General features: G+C 44.9%; 1 pseudogene; it reads left to right on the top strand.

Moving 5' to 3' along the window:
- The window catches only part of LOC109938508, a 30,837-nt pseudogene extending 10,659 nt beyond the window's left edge, over nucleotides 1–20,178 (top strand).
- The last annotated feature ends 616 nt before the right edge of the window (nucleotides 20,179–20,794 follow it).

Below are 20,794 nucleotides of genomic sequence, written 5' to 3'. Positions count from 1 at the left end.
GCCAGTCGGTCCTCCAGCCCCGCCCTCTCATTCAGTCCATTGTTGGGAGGATCAGCCTCTGCCAGTCGGTCCTCCAGCCGCGCCCCTCCTCTTATTGGTCCAGGGCTACCATCAGTCTCAAATGCGCGATCCGGAGCATGCGCACCGTGCCAACTGGGACCAGGTCGGTAGTACGCGTGCCCAGGATGACCGGAGGGATGCTTTGTGTGTCGCCTCTGCAGCCCGGTGAGTCGTGGTTAGATGGAGAGCAACGTTCCGCGCAGCGGGTGGTGCGGAAGGCTCCATCAACACCCAACACAGGCCTCATCCCTCAAGTTAAAAGCTGCGGCGTCTCAGCCGGCGAGAGATGATTGAGATGGTTCTATCCGGTTGCCATCTTTATCGGTAGGGGAGAGTATGCAGCAGGATGCATGCGCAGCGAGCGCGGTGTAAATCAGCTCGGCCCCTTAGACACTGGATGACGTTTGGAGGTCTAAGCTCGTCATCAGCCGTCCGGCTCCGCCCCCTCATCCCATTGGATGACAGCTCATGAGATAACAAGGTGTAGAGCTGGAAGGCTTGTCGAGCTGGATCTGGATGAACACAGCAGGCCAAGCAGCATCAGAGGAGCCGGAAGCGTCTAGGCCCGAAACGTCAGCCTTCCTGCTCCTCTGATGCTGCTTGGCCTGCTGTGTTCATCCAGCTCTACACCTTGTTATCTCAGATTCTCCAGCATCTGCAGTTCCTACTATCTCGGATGACAGCTCATGTCAGTCACTTAACCATGTCGCTGCGAACCGAGCATGCGCATTCCATGTCCGCCTTTAAGTGAGCAATGTGGACTATTACCTTACGATTTGGCCTGGCTTCTGTGCACGGTGGTTTCTGACCAATTCGTCTTCGGTCAGATGTCAGTGTGGAGGTTCAACTTGGAATACATCAAGTCGAGCCAGAAGAGTCTCTGTTCCTGGACTGATAATAATGACTTTTGTAAACTGCTTTTCCAGGGCGTCGCAAGTGGAAGATTTGCAGGCAGAAAACGGAGATCAAACACCACATCACAATCTGAAAGAAGCCATCGATTCACCTGAACTTGAAATACCATCAGTCTTTGAATGTAAGCATTGAATTGCAGGCCGTTTCCACTCATTGTGTTTCAAAAAGAAAGGCTCTTGCTAACAACTCAGCCGCTTTCCCTGATGCCAAAAGTCTTAAATCTGAGTTCCACAGTCGTTTTACAATCAGAATAGTTTTTCTGTAACTGCGTTATCTGAATACGTCACAAACTAACACATACTGCAGCTATCAAATCATCCCTCAATCTCCTTGGCTCCATGTCAAACAACCCCAGTTTCTCTAACCAAACCTTATAATTAAAAGAGATAGTAGGATTCTCGAACTATTCTGGTAAATCTCCTTTGAACCCCTGAATAATACAGTTATCACTGGTTTGTGCAGATCCAAATGTTCTGGGTTTACAAGTAGGATGATACTGCACACCAAAAATTGTGCAGCAGCATTTTGTTGCTTCATGGCCATTTCCTCATGTGTAGGATTTTTCTGTGTTCAAAAACTATGAAAATTGTTACTTAAAGAGTAAATAACTGCAGAAATCTGATGAACAAAGGTGTTCTAATGCGTGGGTCACAAGACATATGCAGGTATATCACATAATGAAGAATACTAATGGGATGAAATCAATTACTATGAGTGGAAATGAACTTAAACGTAAAGAATTTATACTTCAGTTATACAGGGCATTGTCAAAACCACTTTGTGAATAACCTGAGCTGTTTAGGTCTCCTTATTTTGGGATGGATGTAAATTCGCTGGAGGTGGTTCAGAGGATGTTTACTAAGTTGAAAGCTAAAATAAGTGACCTGTCTTATGAGGACAGGTTGGATAGTTTAGGTTTGTTTCCACTGCAGTTTAGAAGAATGAGGGGTGATTTTATTGAAGTGTAAAAATTGCTGAATGATCTTGACAATCTGGATGTGGAGAGGACGTGTTCTGTTGTGGGTTAGTCAAGAATTAGTGGACACTGTTTAAAAATAAGGGGTCCACCATTTTAGAATAGATGAGAATATTTTGTCTGAGGGTTGTACAACTTTTGCAACACACTGCCTCTGCAAGGCAGTGGAGGCAGGGTCACTGAATATTTTTAAGATAAAGGTGGCTAGTTTCATGTTAGGCAAGGTAATCAAAGATTACCAGTGATGGATAGGAATATGGAATTTAAAACAAACAGATCAAAAATGATCTTATTGAGTAGTGGAGCAGGTTTAAGGGGCTGAATGGTCTACTTCTGTACTTGTTTTGTATGTTTATATGACTCCAGTGCTTCCGATACCTTTCAAGCCTCAGGCTCCAGTTAGAAATATCAAAATTGAAAGCAGGAATTGTTACAGAGGTGAGTATTTTCGTCCAGTCAATTTAGAACTTCTGATGGTGAGCTCTGTTACCTGTGAGAAGTTACATATCTCTGGGGATGTGTTTACCGTGGTTTTAGTGTGCTCCTTTACTGTGGTTTTGAAACCATGTCCATCCATCGCTCTGTTTCTTCCCTGTGCTCCCCAGTCACCTCTCTATACTTTCTAACTTTCTCTGTCTTGAAAAGTAGGCATGCTTATCTCTGTTTAATAATTCACTGTTCTGCCAACTATGTCTGGTATGAGGTTATATGCGGAGGAGGGATGGGGATTTACAATTTCTGGGAATCAATAAAGGAAAGATTGTTCCATAGAAACTAGAATTGTCTGTTCTGAATTTCTGTCTTGGACAGACAGTGATGACTTTTGTAAACTGGTTTAACAGGGGGTAACAAGGAGAGAAATTATTGACAGGAAAATCAAAGCATTCGTCATTTCAAAATCTGACAGATTCAATCAATTCATCGGGATCTGAATATCATCAGCTTTGAATGTGGAAGGTGAACATTTTCAAGAACAGTACGTCTGGAAAAGCACTGACAAAAAAACCCACCCGGGTGAATGTGTTCCGGTGAATTAACTGTGGAAAGAGCTTTAACCAGTTACACAGACAGGAAAACACAACGTTCTCATCCAGGACAAACTCTGCACATAGTATCTATCAGGATGCGGATTCAACTGATAATCTAACCTGGAGCCAGACGAGGACACGTGTGCCATGGAGAAACCGTGGAAATGTGGGGACTGTGGGAAAGGATTCGATTACCCGTCCCAGCTGGAAATTCATCGTCGCACTCACACAGGAGAGAGACCATTCATCTGTTCCAAGTGTGAGAAGGGATTCACACACTTATCCAGTTTGCAGGCACACCAGAGAACTCACAGTGGGGAGAGACCATTCACCTGCTCTGTCTGCGGGAAGAGATTCACCCAGTCTTCCAACCTGCTGAGACACCAGCGGGTTCACACCGGGGAGAGGCCATTCGCCTGTTCTGAGTGTGGAAATGCGTTCACTCAGTTGTCCAACCTGCTGCAGCACCAGCGGGTTCACACGGATGAGAGACCTTTCAAATGCCTAGACTGTGGGAAGTGCTATAAAAGCTCCAGGGAACTGTCATGCCATCAACGTGTTCACACCAATGAGAGACCGTTCAGGTGCTCTCACTGTGGGTCTGGGTTCAGGCGATCGTCTCAGCTCACTGAACACCAGCGAATTCACACTGGGGAGAGGCCGTTCAGATGCTCAGAGTGTGGGAAGAGATTCACTCAGTCATCCAAGCTCTGGAGACACCAGCGTATTCACTCTGATATGAGAGCTTTTAAATGCTCCGACTGTGAGGAGAGCTTTAAAAGCAGCAATGACCTTCTGAAACACCAGCGCGTTCACACTGGTGAAAGGCTGTTCACGTGTTCTGAGTGCGGGAAGAGATTCACTCGATCGTTCACCCTGTTGAGACACCAGCGACTTCACGCTGGGGGGAAGCTGTTCATCTGCTCCGAGTGCGGGAAGGACTCACTCGGGCACTCACCATGTTGCAACAGCAGCGGGTTCGCTCAGAGGAGAGGCTGTTCACCTGATCCATGTGTGGGAAGGGATTCGCTCATTCTTCCCCCCTGCTGAGACACCAGCGGGTTCGTGTGATTGCAGGGGTTGGATTCCATTTTTTTTTGCTGCTGTCCATCACGTCCAGGAGTGAACGTGGGGCTTAATCCTGCCATGGAAGAAATGCGTCCAGGCGCTCGTAGACATAGAACACAACCTCCTTTACAACTGGATTTTGAGTCGGCAAGAACAATGGGGAGTGCTGCAAACGTGCTGTCAAACTAGAGACTGGGTCTGAAAGTGAAACAGCAGGTTTAAGCTGATCGTCTAGTAGTGACTGTGGGTATGGTCATTATGGTCTGAGGATTTAAAATGCTTGCGTGGTATTCCCTGATTCTCCCAACTGTATGTAGGGCAATAATAATAACAACAACTTGCACTTATATAGAACCTTTCAGATTGTAAAACCTCTCAAGGTACTTTACAGATGATCAATAGCTTGCTTGAAGAGGTCAGTTTTAACAAGTATTTTAGAGGAGTGGAGAGAGCTTCTGAGAGGGAATTCCAGAGCTTTGGGTCTTGGTAGACGAAAGCATGACCAACAATGTGATGGAGGTGTGGGATAGGCAGAATTGGAGGAACACGGGGAGCTTGGTGGGTCTTAGGGCTGGAGGAGGTTCCAGAGACTGTCGTTGAGGTAGTGGCTGTATCCCCAGAGCTTCAAGAACAGCACTGAAATAGGTCCATGCAGTTCATGATCAATGCTGTGAAGGATAGGTCTGCTGCCTGAAACAGAATGACAAATACTGCGTCTGTGGATTTGCAACACGTCACCAATTGGCACCAAGCTGGTCTGTAGCAGAGTGGGACAACATGTGGCATTAGTTTCAGGAAAGGGATGATGGAGAAAGGAGAATGGGGAATTGGGAAGTCCACTCAAAGCTCTCCAACTTCTCACAGTTTAACTCCAGCCCCGAGGCAGTATCTGACCCGCTGCCTCAGTCTCCGGACATGCCAGCCCGTCCCCTGCTAGTTAAAATCTGCTTCTGCACAGGTTACAGATGGGACAGTCTTTACCAGGACTCTCGGGGTGGTGAAAGCCGAAAGACAGCGACAGCAGAGATCTGCGCAGCCTGCCTCTAGGACCTGAGAGGGCAGGATGCATACTACGTTTATTACTGAGGTCTGTGCTTTCAGGCTCCTTGGTAATTTATATTTGTTCCCCTCCCAGTGACCTCGGTGCTCGCAAACAGGCAGGTGGTAGGCAAAAGTTCCGCAGCTTGAGATCCGATTCCCTTAGAGTGAGATACCGGTTTGGACTGTCAGGATGTATTCTGCACACTGCAGTTGGCCCGTGGCGGCCCCTATCCCAGTAAGGGACAACAGGAGTCGTCAATGCTCAAAAAAAAACTCCTGAGAAATGATAAACCGTGAGGAAGATTGACTAGTGAAATTGTCACCACAGCCCAACCTGTGCTTGGTGAGGATCTGCTCCTCCAATCACAGGCCACTGCTGATAGGTTCCATGCTGAGCCAGTCGTGGGAAAAAACTCGGCAGGAAATGGCCTCTGATTGGAGGAACGGGTGAGTATTTGTTCACGCAGGCGCTGGTGTAGTGACAATGGGTTCGAATCCCACCATGGCAGACGGTGAAATTTAAGTTCAATAAAATCTGGAGTTAAGAGCTGGTCCAACACGAACGCTGTCATAAAAAAACTCATCTGATTTACTAATGTTAGTGAAGGAAGAAAATCTGCCGTCCTTACCCTGGTCGACATGTGACTTCAGATCCACTGCAACGTGGTTGACTCGCAACTGCCCTCAGGACAATCAGGAATGGGCGACGAATGCTGAGCGCCACCCATGTCCCAGGAACAAAAATAAAAAGGGGAGCTGGAGGGAGATGCATAGAGAGGGAAGGGTTGGGGGGAAACCAGGCTGCAAAGAGGGGTAGGAGAGAGTGAGGAAAGTTGCAAAAGGGCTGTGAGAGTAACTGGGAGACAGCAAAGAAGAGGGAACTGTTTAAACTTGCCAAGTAAAGGAACATTGAGCTAACTGGAAACCAAGGAAACTTGAAATCAGTGAGGTAATGAATTACTTTCATATTAATGTGAAATATCTACTTTAAGGATGCATATGTTCAGGAGCTACTACCCGGGCGACATGCAGTACTGCAATGAACACCAAGAAAATAGCTAAATTTTAAATCTGAGATTGCGATGCCTTTAAAATCTTCTGATTTCATGCACATGTGATGGAAACTGTCACCTCACTAGTCTGAGGGAGATGTATTTTGGGTGATGGCTTTTTCCCTGAAGAGCTGTGTACGTCAGTTATTTTGGGAAGAAAATCTCGTTGTTAACTCATGTATGTTACCTTGTGCCAGTTTAAATAATCTGTTGTCTGGGAAGTTAATGCTTTTCTCGTCACTTTATATTTAATGGTGGGATGTTGATTATTGAAGTTATTGCTGAATTCTTCTGATTCTGATTCTGATTCTGCTTCTGCGTAAATCCAAGCATCACCTCTATTAATATAAATACAGAGGGTAATCTTAATATGTGATTGTATCACCTAATAAAGAATACGGCTGGAATACTGTGTGCAGCTTGGTCTGCCTAATGAGGAAGGATGCGATTACCACAAAGGGAGCATAGCAAAGCTTTGCCAGACTGATTCCGGGAATGGCATGACTGGTGCCTGAGCAGAAATTGATTCTGTTAGGATTATATTCACTAGAGTTCAGAAGAATGAAGGGGAATCTTGTTGAAACCTGTAAAATTCTAACAGGACTACACATGGCAGATACAGGATGGATGCTCCCAATAGGGAACTTCCAGAACGAGGGAGTCACCGTCTAAGGATATAGGATAAATCGTTCACGACTGAGATGAGGGGAAATTTCTTCACCCAGAGACTAGTGAGCCTGTGAAATTTGCTACCACAGAAAGCAGTCGAGGCTAAAACACTGGTTTCAGGAAGGAATTAGGTGTAGCACTTGGGACTAAAGGGATGAAAAGATATGGGGGGAAATGCTGGAACAGAACATTGAGATGGATGACCAGCCACTATTGTAGTGAATGGTATAGTAGTCTGGAAGGGCTGACTGCTCTACCCCACTGGTTTTCTATGTAATGAGAAAAATAATCCATGAAAAACAAAGAGGTAGCCCCTGGGAAAAGATTTGTGGCCTATTTCTAGCAACTACAGTATTTGACTTCCTTATGATTTGTTACATGTTGGGCATTTTTGAGGATGGTTAGTTTCAGTTTAGATGAGAAAATAGTTATCATTCAGTTGTAAAGTGTACTTTGTGCTGTTAAAGTCCACTTGACGAAATAGAAATCTACACAAGTGAATAATTAGGGAGGCAATGGCCTACTGGTGTTATTACGAGACTGTTAATCCAGAGACCTACATAATATTCTGGGGACCTGGGTTCTAATCCGAACAGGAAGTGGAATTTGAATTCAACAAATATCTGGAATTAAGAGTCTAATGATGACCATGAATCCACTGTGAATTGTCATAAAAACCCATCTGGTTCACTGAGATAGCAAGGTGTAGAGCTGGATGAACACAGCAGGACAAGCAGCATCAGAGGAACAGGAAGGCTGACGTTTCTGGCCTAGACCCTTCTTTAGAAAGATGCTGCTTGGCCTGCTGTGTTCATCCAGCTCTACACCTTGTTATCTCAGATTCTCCAGCATCTGCAGTTTCTACTATCTCTGAAACAATAACTACCCCATCTGGTTCACTGATGCCCTAGGGAAAGAAACTGCCATCCTTGCCTGGTCTACACTTGACTCCAGACCCACAGCCAATGTGGTTGACACTTAACTCCCCGCTGGGCAATTAGGGATGGATAATAAATGCTGACCTAGCCAGCGATGCCCATATCCCATGAATGAATAAAAAATAAAAGAATTAGCACATTATTGCAGGTGAAGCGGTTGGTGTTGATTTACTCAACTATTTTTTCCCCCATTTCTAAAACTGGAAGAGAAACAGGTCATCGTACAAGTTCAAAATATTCTGATTTGTGTTTGGGTTTACAATTTGCAGAGCTTCTTGTGAGGTTCAAGTCTTTTGGATGTTGTTACTGTCCAGATATTGATTTGGGCCAGGTTCAAATGAACAAAGCTGGTTGCGTAATTTGAATGCCAAAGCTGTGTGTAACTGACTGATAAATCTATGGTTGTAAAGCATATATTGAAACCCAAGCTTTCAATGGGCTTTATAAATAGAGGCATGGCTCAGTTGGCCAGATGGCTGGTTTGCGTTGCACAGTGACGCGAACAGTGTGGGTTCAATTCCTGCACCAGCCAAGGTTATCATGAAGGATTCTCCTTCTCAACCTCTCCCCTCACCTGAGGTATGGTGACCATCAGGTTAAAACACCACCAGTTGTCTCTGTCCAATGACAGAGCAACCCTGTGGTCTTTTAATATTATAGTGACTCTATCTTTTTAGTATAGTAGGTCAGGAAAACTTAGGAAATAGGACAGAGTATAGAAAGGATGTCAAGGTAGAGAGATCCTGACAGTTTGTGGCAAGCTATAAAATGCTTACTAAAGCTAAAATATTAAAAATAAAGCCTTGAAGCTGTTTTTGTCAGTGAATGCAGGGACATCCGTGAAATAATTGAAAACAGGATAAAGCAGCCTTGAGATCAGAGGAAAACAGAAGGACAATGAATATGCAGAACATCACGTGATTCGATGAGGCGATCATTGCTCACGTGGACTGTTGACTGGCCACAGGAAAACCCTCTTGAGTAAAAGCTCTGTGACAAAGTGGGAACAGAATCAGAAAATAAAGAGTCAGCGAGAGAAAAGTGGCACGAAAAGGAAGGACGGAGGCTGTGAAAGCTGCTAAAAGCCCCTTGTGTCTCCACTGTCCAGTTGTTGATGCGAATAATGTACTCCACATTAAAGTATAAATTGCTGCCCTTGTTTGTCACTGTAGATTGCTTGGAAGCAGATAAACATGTCTTGACTTTGTCTCAATAAAGTCCATTCCTAATTAAGCTCTGTTTCCGAATCTATTCCTGCCTGCAAAGAGGAGAAACCCCACAAAAAGAATCAGTGCTGAATATTGATCTACGCTGGGAGCCATTGGGTGGATGAGTGGTCGAAAGGGTGTTCATTGGATGGGGTGGTAGTTGGGGGTGAAGTTGTTCTTTTCAGGTCTTGGTAAGGAATCCCACCTGAAGCAGTGATTAGCAATTTCACACTTCCAAATGTTAATTAACCTGCATTTTATTTTCCCTTTTCCTTACTTTTAAAGTGTGGGGCTCTTACCCAGTGATCAGGAAGGAGCATAATGGGCTTCCACCTCATTATAGGAAATCCTGGTGACTGTACACTGCTGGGCTGTGAATGGAGCATGCTCAGTGCGAGACATGCTGGAGTCAGTTGAGGAGTGGAAATTACAAGCATGAGTTCCAGTTTTTCACAATGTTACAGATGGTGACCTTTTGGTCCGTTGTGTCTTCATCCACTCTCCAAATGAGCTTTCGCTCAGTGCCATTCTCAGGCCGTGAAAACATTCTGGCAATGGTGCTGAAGACTTGTGCTCCAGTTCTTGCTATGTTTGTAGTCAAGTTGTTCAAGTACAGCAACAACACTGGCATCTAGCCAACACTGGAAGATTGCTGAGATATGTCCTGTACAGAAAAAGCAGGATGAATCCAACTCAGCTGATTACTGTCCTATTAATCTACTTTGGATCATTAGTAGAGTGATGGAAAATGTCATTGACAGTGCTATTGAGCAGTATTTGCATAGCAATAGCCTGTTCACCAGTGTCCAGTGTAGGTTTCACTAGGGCTGCTCAGGGCCTGACCTCATTACAGCCTTAGTTCAAACATGCTCAGAAGAGCTGAAAATAAATCCTCATTACCATTCAGTCTCTCTCTCTCTTACTGCTTCCAAAAAAAAAAATGGTATTGCACATCTCATCATACTTGATTTTAAAGTTGCAAAACTTTCTTGGTCTTTCAGTTATAGCAGTCTAACCTCAATTTCAGTTTCTATACCAAAAATGAAGTCTCTTAAACATACCCTACACCCTTAAAGAAAAGCACATTTTCAAACGTTTCATTACCAGAAAATGTAATGCACTACAACATAAAAAATTACATCTACTCACCCTGTTTTATTCGTTATATAGGATTCCAACAACATCTTGTTATTTACTTCAGAAATTCTTAAACTATTTTTCAGTTTAAATCACATACTTGATAATGCGTCAGCTATTGTAAATGCGTCAGCTATGGTATTATACTTTCCAGCAATGCAAACAATTTTTACATTGAATAGTAGATTACACTCCCAACAGAATGGTCTTGCATTTCACATGTTAGTCTCTCTGCAAACAACGAGCAGATTATGGTCAGTAGACATGTGTTTGTTTGCAACTGCCATGGACGTCGATGTAAGAATATTGAGAAGCCAGAAATAATACTCAATTTCATCTTTTCCACTATAAAATACTTCTTATGAAATTGCTTTAATTTCTTAGACTAGTAATCTACTGGTTTCACTATATCCCCGATTCATCATCAGTGCAACTACCCCTACGTCACTAGCATCAATTGCAATTTTAAATTATTTTGTCAAGTCAGGGGCAATTAATGGTGACTCCTTTATTAAGATAACTGTCAGCTTCTCAAAGGCTGCTTGGCACTGTGTTACTCTACAACCTTTGCCTGTTTCCATAACACCTGTGTTAAAATATTGTATTGAAATCAGGCATGAATTTACGATAAAACCCATATACTTAAAAAAAATGTCTTGGGAGCAGAAAAGTCTATCAGAGCCTTCTGTTGTTCTTGGCAATATTTGCCCTTGTCCTACAAAATGTCCTTGGTAAGATACCCTCACTTTTGCAAATTCATTTTTGGTGAGATTTATTACAAGGCAGCTAAATGTAATGGTTTAAGTAGGTCATCTATTTGTTTTACGTGTTCATCTCACTACAGACTTTGGCACCTTATCTACAACTTGATTCGTAGGTCTTTAGAGTGTAGCTGTGATTTTCTTAAACACTAGTGGCATCAGTCAACATGGATGTAACCCATTTAGAGTATCAAAGTTTTCTTAGTCTTTGATGTCAATGGTACTTGCTAGTACTATTCAATATAAAACCTTAGAAAGGAATGAAGCAGTGCTAAACTTATCAATAAGATCTAACCTAGAATTGGGTGTGAATTTGTTTTGATTAATATATTTACTTTTCCGTAATCTATGCAGAATCCAATTTAGAAACTAACACCATCAGTGAACTCCAATTGCTTTTATTATCCTCAATCAGATGATATTCTAGCATATATTAAATCTGTTTTCACCTGAGCTTTTTATCTTTGGACTTAACATCACTAGATCTTCCTGTTGTTCTTTTTTTAAGTATGAAAGTATGCTGTCTAACTGTCCCATTTTTTTTCAGCATTGCCTAGTCAAGTAATAGATCGTTCACTTTGTGAACTATCTCCCTCTCCTTGTATGTCACTATGACTGTCTCTGTCATCTTCCACCATTATCATCATCTGAAATACTTGCCCTTCTTATCTCCAATCTGGCGGTGATATTGCTTTAACGTGTTTAAATTGCATAACCAATCCTTCTTTCTGTGATCCGGATAAGTCACATTATAGAAGAGAACCACCCTTAGCTGCTCAGGCCTAAAGGTGACTCCAGGACCACAGCAATGTAATTGATTTTGGATGGCCAATAATTGCTGGCCTAACCAGCATCCAATGAACAAATAAAAGAAAACTCAAAAATTTAAAGTGTACGCTTCAATTAAAATGTGAATTAATGTTTGATTTGTACCCACCAACTGCCAGCACTCAATCTTCTAATGTTTTCTCCTTATTAATCTTTTAGTCATTCTATCAATTATATCCTGTCTAGTCCTTATCTCTGCAGTTAGTTTACTTTGCTTTGATACTGTGCTTAGTTTTTTTTAGTTAGGCACAGATGGTAGTTCACCCAATTTTTTTCATCATAGCAATATTTCTTTATGAAATATTCCCTTTTATGTCTACCACTAACATCTCTGTTGTACTGTTAGCTTAACTTGCCAGTTCACGTTAGTTAGTTTTGATTTCACATCATCATAATTGCCCTTATTTAATTTTAAAATACTAGTCTTAGACTAGTCTCTCCTTCTAACTGCATGTAAAATTCAATCATATCATGTTTGCTGCTGTCTAGGGCACTTTCTGAAAGATCATTAATTACTCCTATCTCACTGTGACTAAAAGGTCAATGAAAGCCTCGCTGCCACCAGAATGTATTGTTTTAAGAATCTATCTCAAAAACATTCTATGTACTCCTCAGAGATAGTAAGAACTGCTGATGCTGGAGTCAGAGGTAACACAGTGTGGAGCTGGAGGAACACAGCAGGCCAAGCAGCAACAGAGGAGTAGGAAAGTTGATGTTTCGGGTCGGGACCTTTCTTCAGAAACTCCTCAACTCAGTTACCTCTGCCCAGCTGATATTTTCAATCTATATCAGGATGGAATTACCTCCTGATTATAGCTGGTCACTGGACTTGAAACATTAACTCTGCTTTCTCTCCACGGATACTGCCAGGCCTGCGGGGTTTCTCCAGCCATTTCTGTTTTTGTTTGATTTCCAGCATCCAGAGTTCTTGGTTTTATATTATTTTGCTATTTCTTCCTACTGTATGATTACTATCGAGGGTACACGCACCATTCTCACACGTGACACCTTGTCTATATTGTTTACTCCAGCATTTTCACACTCCGTACTAAGGTCATCCCTCTCAGTTGCCACAAAGAGAAAGGTCCAGTTCTCTGCTGGGATCTGATTAATTAGATTTCCAATTGAAAGAGTTTCAGTCCATGAGGTAAAGTTGCCATAGTCCTACCGGGCTATAGGGCTGCTCCCTCAGAGTATCCACTAGTTGTGGTTTAACCTAAGGGTCACCATACCTCAGGTGAGGGGACTGGTTGAGAAAGACGGGCAATGGACTCACTCGCTGCTTCCAGTGCTCACCTACCCCTGAGTCTTTGAGGAGGATCTGAGCTTAGTCCCGCCCCCCCATTGGTTGGAGCCGGTCTTCCAGGTCCGCCCCTCTTTGACTCCCATTGGTTGGAGGACCAGCCTCAGCGAGTCGGCCCTCCAGCTCCGCCCCTCGTTGACTCCCATTGGATGGAGGACCAGCCTCCCGCTGGGTTGGACCTCCGGACACATCCCTCCCATCTTATTGGTGCGGACCTGCCGTCAATCAGTCAGGCATTGCGGTCTGGGGAATCCGCAGTGCGGTTGTGAAGCGGTTTTGGGCCGTAATGTTGAATGCCGGAGCAGTTGAGCGACAGGGTAGGTGAACAGGGGAGGGATGGAAGTGGCGGGGCGTGTTCGTTAGGATAACTCCAGGCGGTACGACAAGGCTTCGAACCGCGAGTAACAAGCTCCCGGTACCACTTCGCAGCGGACGGGGCCTTTTTTCCGAAGACCCTTGGTTTAATCGCCATTTTCATGAGGGGCAGTTTGCCGAAGAGCGCGTGTGCTAGAACCATCTTTGTAGGGGGCAGTGTACAGCTGGGTGCGTGTGCAATCATCCGGATCTGGAAGACAATAAAAGAGATCTCAAACAGTCCCGCTCCCGACAGGGTCCTCTCCAGTTGCAGGAATTTATTTATTGATCCTTTCACAGAATGTGGGCATACCTGGCAAGGTCAACATTCATTGTCCATATCTCAGCAAGATGTGTTCTCCCCACTTGTCAGTGAGTCGTTGGATTTTGTCATGTCACACTCCTTACTTGTGCCTTGTAGATGTGGGCAGGGTTGGGCAGGTGAATTACAAGTAGCAGAATTCCCAGTCTCTAACTTTCTCTTTAGCCACAATATTTATATGGCAGGTTTCAGCTCAGTTTCTGCTCAGTGTTAACCCCAGGATGGTGAAAGGGGGGAATTCAATTATGGCGATGTTATTAACTGTCAATAGGAGATGGTTGAATTATCTGTTGTTGGAACTGGCCATTGCCTGGCACTTGTGTGGCTTGAATGCCACTTGCCAGTTAGCATCCCAAAACCCTTAGATATAAGAACACAATTAGGCTATTCAGCCCATTGAATCTGCTCCACCATTTGGTCATGGTTGATATGTTTCTCAACCCCATTTTTCTGCCTTCTCCCTTTAACACATGATCCCATTACTAATCAAGAACCTATCTATTGTCTTAAATACATTCAATGACTTGGCCTTCATTGGCAAGGAATTCAACAGATTTACCACCCTCTGGCTGAAGAAGTTCCTCCTCATCTCCATTCTAAAGTGTCGTCCCTTCACTCCAAGGCTGTGCACTCAGGTTCTAGTCTCTCCTAGTACTGGGAACATCTCTATGTTCACTCTATCCAAGCCTCTCAGTTGTCTTACTCTTGACTAGGTCTTGCCACAAATGGACACTAGCTCCTCAAGTGTCAGAAGAGTTGCAATTGGTACTGAATATTGTGCAATCACCAGCGAACATCCCATCTCTGACCTTTTGATGATGGGAGGTCATTGCTGAAGCAGCTGAAGGGTTGGGCCTTGGACATTAGCCCAACAAACTCCCTGCAGTGATGACTTAGAGCAGAGGTGAATCCAACATATGCAGCCATATTTCTTTGTGCTAGGGGTGGCTCCATCAAGAGGAGAGTTTTCTTCCTGATTCCCATTGACCTCAATTGTGTCATTGATGTCATATTTGGCCTTTATCTCAAGGGCATTCACTCACACTTCACTTGTGGAGTTAGCATTTTTTTTAAACTGTTTACATTAAGGCTGAAATGAGTTCAGGAGTTGGGTTGTCTGGCAAAACCCTTGAGGTGGGGGGAAAACAGTAGCCTAGTGGTAACGTCACTGGACTAGTAATCCACAACATGAGGCAAATATTCACGGGTTTGAACCCCACTATAGCAATGATGAAATCTGGAATAAAATGCCAGCTCAATAGCCAAATTGTGACTGTGTAATCACTGTCAGTTGTCATAAAACCTCATTTGATTCACTAATGTCCTTCTGGGAAGGAAATCTCTGCTATCCTTAACTAGTGTGGCCCAAATATAACTCCAAAAACTATGTAATGAGGGGCTTGGATAGAGTAGTTAAAAAGCAACTGTTCCTATTAGGTGAAGGGTCAATAAGAAGGCGGCGTAATTTTAAGGTGAAAGACAGGGGATTTGAGGGGAAAAAAGATACAGAGGGTAGTGGCAATCTGGAACCCATTGATCTCTTACCTGTCTCTCTCTCCACCCATAGAAGCCTGGTTCTTGTGTTGATCCAGACCTGTTGACAGGTTCCCTTTCTGATGGACATCAGTGAACTAGTTGGCTTTTTACAACAATCAACAGCTTTCATGAATGCTTTTACCTAGAGTTGGCCCAACAATTTACCAGATTAATTCAGCTTAATTTCACAACCTTTCTTCAGTGTTTTCTTGATTCTTTTTCATTCACTTTTCTTTGCTTTATAGTGATTTCACAGGATATGAAAAGAGGTGGATTTGCAGTCATGAAAGAAAACAAATGTTGGATGCTGTCTGACTTGCTATGCTTTTTCAGCTCCACATTTATTGACTTTAGCTTCCAGCATCTGCAGTCCTTACTGTCTCCAAATGTCAGATCAAGATTTGAGGGAGCTGTTCAATTTATCATAATCCTGAATATCATCCGATTTTGAACATGGAAGAAATCAATACCATTCAGAGTGGGGAGAAACTGTACATCTGTTTTGTGTGTAGATGAGATTTCAGCAAATCGTCTGAGCTGTCAGAATATAAGTGCAGTCACAATGGGGAGAAACCATGGAAATGGGGACTGTGGAAAGGGATTTGGTTACCCGTCAGAGGTGGAAATTCATCGACGCAGTCACACTGGGGAGATGCCGTTCACCTGCTCCAAGTGTGGGAAGGGGTTCACCACCTCATCCCAATTGCTGACGCATCAGCGGGTTCACACTGGGGAGAGGCCATTCACTTGCTCCGTGTGCAGAAAGGGATTCACTCAGTCATCGCACTTGCTGTCACATCGACGCACACACACTGGGGAGAGACCGTTCACCTGCTCAGAGTGTGGGAAGAGCTTCACTCAGTCGTCCCAACTACTGACGCACCAGGGAATTCACACCACAGAAAAACTGTTCAGCTGCTCAGGGTGTGAGAAGAAATTCACTCAGTCGTACAAATTGCTGACACACCAATGAATTCACACCGGGGAGAGGCCGTTCAGCTGTTCCGAGTGTGGGAAAGGATTTGCTTGTTCATCCACCTTGCGGACACACCAGTATGTACACACTGGGGAGAGGCCATTCACATGCTTTGCGTGTGGTAAAGAATTCACTCAGTCATCCCAGCTGCTGACGCACCAGCGAGTTCACACTGGAGAGAGGCCCTTCACCTGCTTACAGTGCGGGAAGGGATTCACTTGTTCATCCCATCTGCTGACACACCAGCGAATTCACACTGGGGAAAGGCCTTTCACCTGCTCAGTGTGTGGGGTAGGATTCGCTCATTCATCCAACCTGGTGAGACACCAGCAAGTTCACTCCGATGAGAGACCTTTAAAATGTCCAGACTGTGGCGAATACTGTGTAAGTTCCAGAGAACTGGCATCCCATCAATGCGTTCACACTGATGAAAGGCTGTTCAAGTGCTCTCAGTGCAGGGCTAGGTTCAGACAATTGTCTAACCTTGATGTACATCGGCGAATTCACACTGAGGAGAGGCTGTTCACTTGTTCTGAGTGTGGGAAGGAATTCACTCAGTCCTGCCAACTACGGACACACCAGCGTGTCCACACTGTGGAGAGACCCTTCAACTGCTCCCAGTGTTTGAACAGATTTACTTGTTCACTTCGCCTCTTGACACATCAGCGAGTTCGCACTGGGGAGAAGCCGTTCACCTGCTCAGAGTGTGGGAAAGGATTTGCTCAGTCATCCAACTTGCTGAGACACCAGCAACTTCACACGGACAAGAGCCCTTTTAAATACCTGGACTGTAGGAAGTGCCATAAAAGTTCCGGGGAACTGATATCCCATCAACGTGTTCACACGGATGAGGCACCATTCAGGCGCTGTCACTGTGGGGCTGGATTCAGAGGATCATCTCAGCTCACTTTACACCAGCGAGTTCACACGGGGAAGAAGCTTTTCTCCTGCTTCGAGTGCGGGAAGGGATTCAGTCGGTCATCCTACCTGTTGACGCACCAGCGGGTCCACACTGGTGAGAGGCCATTCACCTGCTCCGAATCTGGGAAAGGGTTCACTCAGTCATCCCACCTGCTGAGTCACCAGCGAATTCACCCCGGGGAGAGACCGTTTAATTGCACTGAGTGTGGGAAGGAATTCATTCAGTCGTCCCAGTTGAAGGCACATCAACGAGTTCACACCGGGGACAGGCCATTCATCTGCTCTGAGTGTGGTAAAGGATTCACTTATTCATCCCATCTGCTGACACACCAGCGAGTTCACATTGGGGAGAAGCCATTCACCTGCTCCAGGTGTGGGAAAGGATTTGCTCACTTATCCAACCTGGTGAGACACCAGCGAGTTCACACTGACGAGAGACCTTTTAAATGCCGAGATTGTGGGAAGTGCTATAAAAGTTCCTGGGAACTGATGTCCCATCAACGTGTCCACACTGACTTGAGACCATTCAGATGCTCTCACTGTGGGATCGGGTTCAGAGGATCATATCAACTTACTGTGCATCAGCGAGGTCACACTGGGGAGAGACCGTTCATGTTCTCCGACTGTGGGAAGGGATTCACTACCTCTTCCTACCTGCTGACACACCAGCGGGTTCACACCGGGGAGAGGCCATTCATCTGCTCCAAATGTGGGAAGGAATTCACTCAGTCATCTCACCTACTGACGCACCAGCGAATACACACTGGAGACAGACCCTTCACCTGCTCCAAATGTGGGAGGGAATTCACTCAGTCATCCCAACTGATGGCATATCAACGGGTTCACACCGGGGAGAGGCCATTCACCTGCTCTGAGTGTGGTAAGGGATTCACTTATTCATCCCATCTGCTGACACACCAGCGAGTTCACACTGGGGAGAAGCCATTCACCTGCTCCAAGTGTGGGAAGGGATTTGCTCACTTATCCAACCTGGTGAGACACCAGCGAGTTCACACTGACGAGAGACCTTTTAAATGCCGAGATTGTGGGAAGTGCTATAAAAGTTCCTGAGAACTGATGTCCCATCAACGTGTCCACACTGACGTGAGACCATTTAGGTGTTCTCACTGTGGGACCGGATTCACGGGATCATACTAGCTGACAGTACGCTAGCGAATTCACGCTGGGGAGAGGCCATTCTGCTGCTCCAAGTGTGGGAAGGGCTTCACTCGGTTGTCCTACCTGCTGACACACCAGCGGGTTCACACTGGAGAGAGACCCTTCATCTGCTCAGAGTGTGGGAAGGAATTTACTCAGTCGTGCCACCTGGTGACACACCAGTGAGTGCACACCAGGGAGAGGCCGTTCATCTGCTCTGAGTGTGGGGAGGAATTCGGTCTTCCCAACTAAGGACACACCAGCGCACTCACACTGGGGAGAGGCCATTCACCTGCTTAAAATGTGTGAAGGGGTTCTCCTGGTCATCTCACTTGCTGACACACCAGAGAATTCACACTGGAGAGAGGCCGTTCACATGCTCCAAGTGTGGGAAGGGGTTTGCTCACTCATCCAACCTGGTAAGACACCAGCAAGTTCACACTGACAAGAGACCTTTTAAGTGTTCTGACTGTGGGGAGTGCTATAAAAGTTCTGAGGAACTGATGACCCATCAACGTGTTCACACCGACAAGAGACCCTACAGTTGCTCTCAGTGTGGGACAGGGTTCAGACGATCATCTCAACGCACTGTACACCAGTGTATTCACACTGGGGAGAAGCTGTTCACGTGCTCCGAGTGTGGAAAGGAGTTTGTTCAGTCTTCCCAATTGGTGACACACCAGCGACTTCACACTGGGGAGAGGCCCTTCACCTGCTTGGAGTGTGGGAAGAGATTCACTCGCTCAGTCCATCTGCTGACTCACCAAAGAATTCACACTGGCGCCAGACCATTCACCTGCCCCAAGTGTGGGAAAGGGTTTGCTCACTCATCCAACCTGGTGAGACACCAACACGTCCACACTGATGAGAGACCTTTTAAATGTCCAGATTGCGGGAAGTGCTTTTAGAGTTGCGGGGAACTGACATCCCATCAGCGTGTTCTCACGGATGAGAGACCGTTCAGATGCTCTCACTGTGGGGTTGGATTCAGATGGTTATCTGACCTCGCTGTACACCAGTGGGTTCACAGTGGGGAGAGGCCATTCCACCTCAGTGTGTTGGAAGAAATTCAATCAGACATACCCCTTCCTGAGATAGCAGTAAGTGCACAATGGGGTGATGCTGTACACCTTTTCAGAGTGTGGGAAGGACTATTTCTTGCTCGTCCACCTGACTCTGAAATTAGCAAGTCTAGGAGAATTTTGTTGTTGAACCACATTCAGGATGGAACTACTTGCGCTGTGGTCCTAAACTGCAGTGCTGTTATTGGAGTCAATAGTGTGGATAGAAGTAAAATAAACCAGCTTGGTGTTATGTACACCCAACTGTTGAATTTTTTTTTGTCTATGTCTTAGCACAATCTAATTCCTTTTGAAGGGCTATCCCTTACTCCTGCCTCCTCATTTCCAACAAATGGTTTGATGAGTTCTTGGGTTTCTTTGTCACTAAAATTCAGACCTTCCGATCAGCTGTGACATAAGTTGCCCCTATCCGAGCTTAGAAAGTGCATCTTTCTCTTGCTTCATGCCTAGTTAGTATTCACCGCTGAACTGCTTGCCCCTGTTACTGATATTGTTAATGATTCCCTTCCCACAGTGTTTAGGATCAAAAGAAAATAAAGCAATCCAACAATACTCAAAAAAAAAAGGCACCATTGGAATAAAGTAGCCCACATGACAAGCACCACATATGCAACCATTCACTCTCCCTGCACCCTGTGCATTGAAGAAATTCACCAAGGCAACACCTTCCAAATCCACAATCTCTATCATCTAGAAGGACATTGGCAGCAGATACATGGAACACCACCACCTTCAAGTTCCCTTCCAATCCACTCACCATCCTGATCTGGAATTCAATCATTGATCTTGCACCGTCACTGGATCACAGACCTAGAAACCCCTCTCTAACGGTATTGCGTGTATAACCACAAGAGGTAGACCTCCAGCTGGTCAAGAAGGCAGCTCACCATCTCCTGCTTAAGGGCATATAGGGATGGCCAATAAATGCTGGTCTAGCTAGTGCTGCTGACTTCCCTTAAATGGGTAGAAAAATTTTACCGAAGATCCATAGCAGCTTCGAAACCCATGACCGCTTCCATCTAGAAGGACAAGCATAGTAGATAAATGGGAACATCACTACCTGCAAGTTCCCCTCCAGCCAGTCACCATCCTGATTTGGAAATATATTGCCATTCCTTCACTGTTGCTGGGTCAGGATCTGGGAATTCCCTACCTGAGGCCATTGTTTGTCGAACTGCAGCGGTTCAAGAAGATGATTCACCTTCTCAAGGGCAACTAGGGATGGGCAGTAAATGGTGGGCAGCCAGTGACTCCCACATCCTACAAGTGAATGAAACGAAATCTTGGAACCATACAGACTTAAGCTCAAGTTCTCTGTCATATGATGCCACCATGTTGTATCTCCTTTGCACACAAACATTAGATATCATAGAGTGAACTCTGCTCACCATTTCTCTGGTGTGTCTTTGAATCATTAACAAGTAACCACTTTAAATTTAACAACAAACATTTAACTCTTTC

This window comes from Rhincodon typus, chromosome 42 (genome assembly GCF_021869965.1).
Source record: "Rhincodon typus isolate 14 chromosome 42, sRhiTyp1.1, whole genome shotgun sequence".
In the NCBI taxonomy this organism is placed as follows: Eukaryota; Metazoa; Chordata; class Chondrichthyes; order Orectolobiformes; family Rhincodontidae; genus Rhincodon; species Rhincodon typus.
Note: the sequence above shows the minus strand (reverse complement) of the source record. Positions and strands in the feature narration are given on the sequence as shown.